Source organism: Suricata suricatta, chromosome 11 (assembly GCF_006229205.1).
Source record: "Suricata suricatta isolate VVHF042 chromosome 11, meerkat_22Aug2017_6uvM2_HiC, whole genome shotgun sequence".
NCBI classification, from domain to species: Eukaryota; Metazoa; Chordata; class Mammalia; order Carnivora; family Herpestidae; genus Suricata; species Suricata suricatta.
This window is the reverse complement of record NC_043710.1, coordinates 67,466,704-67,470,947: the sequence shown is the minus strand read 5'-3', so window position 1 is coordinate 67,470,947 and position 4,244 is coordinate 67,466,704. Positions and strand designations below refer to the sequence as shown.

Here is a 4,244-nt window from a genome sequence, read left to right as displayed (position 1 = left end):
GTAAAAGAAACGAAACTAATGTGATAAAGCGTGAGCAAGCACCACTGGGGACTGAGAGAATCTAGTATCAGTCGGAGCAAGTGTGACTTCTAAACAAGAAGTGCTCATCGAGGCACAAGGCACATTTCCTGGAAGGTTCCCTCACAGTCACACCATGCAAGGGTATGCAAGCTGATTTGCAGAGCACTATGGGTATTCTCCCAACAAGGCAATAAAACCTGGATCAAATGATAACTTGACTCATACTCTTTTATGGAGGGACTATCATTTATTAGATGCTATGCTGGGCATGGGAGAAGGTGAGCACAGACCCTTAGACAAACAATGGTTACACCCTGTGTTGAATGAAACTACAGGGGCTCCTAGGGGTCAGGGAGATGCAGATGGAACATAAACTCACCCTAGAAGAACCAAGGACAGCTTCACAGAGGTGAGTTCTCTGCGCTGAGTTTTGAGCATATCACACGGGATTCTTAGCTATAAACAACAGAAGTGCATTTGTCTATTTTTAGCAGCAAATCAGTTCTTCAGAGGAAAGCTTACAGATTTTCTGAGAGACTATGCAGCCAGGAATAACACCCCAAGTCTTATCACGGAACAGCTCCAGTGGAGAAACCGCTACTGCCACCTCTGGGCAGAGATCCAGTCCTCGGCCACAGTTGATCAATTGCTGCCTCTGGAATAGAATGAACCTGCCATCTCAGAAGCTCTACTTTCTTACTCTGAGCCTGGGGTAAGTGCATCTGACTGCTGCAGCCTGGGTCACACGCAAGAGCAAGTGAGAAAGCCCACTTTCTGAATGTGAGACATATGAAATCGGGAATGAATGCCTCAAGAATAGGAGGCGTATTTGATGTTTCTGGGCACACCGAAAAAAATGACAAAGGTTCACTTCAGAGGCCTGTAAAGGCACTCACAAGATGAAGCAAGGAGAAATGGTGTGTGCAGAGGCACTGGGAGTGAAAGAGCCTAGCTTACAGCAGATCTGAGAGGTCATTGCTCTAGACTTTCAACCTCATCTTAGGAGAGGTCTTCAAGAAGCAGCAACTCATTTGTATATTATCATGAGAAGAGGTTTTATTACTTTAGCTATTACTATTATTAACACTCTTATTCCCAAATGGCAGATTTCATCGTATCTTTGATGCTCTGTTCACACAGCAGCCATCACTAGCCAAAGCCTATGCTCAAGCATTGGGAACTAAGACTCAGAAACAGCCACTGAGACCTCCTGTCCCCTCCCAGGGCCTGACATATTTAGATCTATTAAAACTAAGACTTTTGCAATTATTAAGGATATTCCCATATGTACCTTTAACTGGAGCTTTTCTGGAAATATTTCTTATTAGAACTTTTAATAACCAATTGCATATCGTCTCATGCTGTATGAGCACATGGTTTTTGTTAGTTAAGACAGCAGCCATGGTACATGCATTATATAGCCACCTGCTATAGAACACAAACACAGAATCTTGCTTACTACAAATATTTTATTATCATAACCAACCTTTCTTTACAGTAGCTGTCAGTGGTTTGCATTTACATTCACACATCTGTCCACCTGCCAATCAGGAAACAAGTAGAGGAGGCAAAATGAAGGGAGCAAACCTGTTCCTATTGGTTTGGCTTTCTCATGCAAATGCAAAACTGACTTGAACAGAATACTTTCAATATTTTAATGACCAGTAAGTCAGAACTTCACACATTTTCAAACTTCCCTAACAACTCTGCATAGACACAGACAACACCTTGGGGATCAGTCTAGCTTATTAATTACTCTTCACACTCTTGTCTGATTTCTAACATTTTAGAGCCAGCTTATAGCATCAGCTCAAGTTACAAAACCTGCTGCATCAATAAGTTGTTTCCCATAACACTAGAGGCACAATTAAGTCAGTCTTTATAGCTTCTTGAAGATTTCATATTCAGTTACCCAATGCACCAGAAATTTCTCACTTTACTGAGCTAGGCATTTCCATTCTGTATTACTGCAATGAATTTCTTTCTGAGCTAACTTTTTCAAGTTCTACATTTACATGCCTTGTTTGGAAAAAAAAAAAAAAAAAAAAAACCTCCCAAATGTAACCAAACTGTTCTAGTTCAGTTTATGAATAAGAGCTACTTAAATACCCCTTCCCCCCAGCTCTCCCTCTTCTACCTTTATTTTTATTTCTTATTGCTTTGATCAACTTTTAATTGGACCACCAGAGACAACGCGAAATCTAGGGAAGAAAACTCATTGTCCTCTACCTCAGTATCTAATGTTTGCTCTGTGATGTTCTTCTGCTCTTTTTTGATAGGTCTTTAAGGAGTAATCTCAGAGAAGCCCATTTTTAATAGTTGCCCAACTCAAAATAAAAGGCAAGAAAGGTGTGATAATATGGAAAGATAAATTGTACTCCAACAAAATAGAAATATGAGGCAGCTCTAACAAATAAGTCCAAACTTTTTACAAAGAATTCTGTTGAGACCGTACTTGGATAAGACTTTAGGACAGAGTAATAGGGTAATTTAAAAGAAAATTAAAATGGATTTATTGCTTATTCACTAGTGGGCATGATTTTATATTTTAAAAGAACTATAATTTGTAATGAAACACTGTCACCCCACCCTGCCCTAGAGTGATACCTACTTGGTTCACAAATAGACATAGGAAAATTTACTGGACAAGTAGTGCTTTATAGGACACTTTCACAAAAATTATCTCATTTGATCCTCACATTAGGTAGACAAAGTATTCTTAGGTCCATTTCAGTAACTAGGAAGCTAAACTCAATTTCCCCAAGATCATATATATAATTAAAGAGAGATTTAAGCCTCTAATCTTATCTTCTCACTTCTTATCATTCTCATTTAAATAGCCCTCAAACTAATATTTGAGCACTGAGTACCTGACTGTGCCAATCATTCAAGAAGAGTCCAAGATCCTTCCTGGGTGTGCAATTCTTACCACCACCAAAGTTGAAGGGAATGATGTCAACTGCCCAATCATACTCCAAGTAGGAGACAGGTCAGTAAAGCACGTATTTCCACTTTCATTACATTTTTAATCCCCTTACCCATGGAGGATGCTCAGCAAGAATACCTTTCCACCAAAGCTTCATAATTTACCAAGGAAACACCCTGCATATCATTGTCCCAAGCCCTTCCCTTTTACCAGCTCTTATTTCTCCATCTTTCCATCTAACACTCCTAGTTGCCTTTATTTTGCTAATTTATTTTTGCATTTCCTGCTTGTTATTTTGTCCAGTGATGGACTTTTAGCAAAGGCAAGAGAATGGAAGCCACAAAAACTTTCACCTACTTTAGAATCAATGAAAGCCAAAGTCTACTATGACCTTAGAAAAAGACTTAACTCTCCATTCACTACCCATCTTGTGCTGGCAGCTTTCTCCATTTACAATATGGTATATTCAAGAATACGTAAATGCTTCAACCCTTGCCTACTTCCTGACTTATGTGTTCACACAGAATCCCTAAGACACCTCAGGTTACTTCTATTATTGCTGGCCTCTTTATACCAGTGCTCCCTGCCTTAGCTACAAATGCAAAATCTGAATAAAACTGTGTCTGCCCTCATGAGACTTACATTTGTGATGGAATTCATGATAATGACAAATTCTGTTTGAATTTTTTGGGTCTATACTGTGCCTAATACCATGGACTATATTTATAAGTCACCATATGTTTATTAAGTTGAATTATAGTTATGGAAAGAGGTATAGACATTCTGATAAAATGTTTATTTTCACCACTGCTTCAGGAGAAATATAAGATAAGTGATATGTGCTGAGTGCCTGGGTGGCTCAATCAGTTAAGCAGCCATCTTTGGCTCAGGTCATGATCTCATGGTTTGTGGGTTCAAGCTGTGCTGACAGCTCAGAGACCAGAGCCTGCTTCAAATTGTGTCTCCCTCTCTCTCAAAAATAAACAAACATTAAAAAAAATTTTTTTAAGTAAGTGGTATATGAGCTTAAAGAGAACAGACATTAATATCTAAACCAAGGCAAGGCAGCCTTGAATGTTCAAATGTCTCTCACTACTGAGTTGCGTCATTTACACTTAAAAGCAGCTTCCAGACAAATGAGACAAATAGCTATAAAACTCAGTGGGCCAGTCAGCCATTTTAAAGCATTTTAAAACATATTTCTCTACATGTCTTTCAAAAACTAAGTGTGTTCCTTAGTTTCAGCCACTCTTTTTTCATTTTGGCCACTGAACCTATGTAACACATCAATTTTTTT

General features: G+C 38.8%; 1 long non-coding RNA gene across 1 annotated transcript; it reads left to right on the top strand.

The window, feature by feature from the left end:
- The first annotated feature begins 525 nt into the window (after nt 1-525).
- Nucleotides 526-3,569, top strand: LOC115271823. Its single transcript, XR_003900105.1, has 3 exons — nt 526-733; nt 2,862-3,010; nt 3,251-3,569. It is a non-coding gene; the product is annotated as an uncharacterized LOC115271823 (long non-coding RNA).
- The last annotated feature ends 675 nt before the right edge of the window (nt 3,570-4,244 follow it).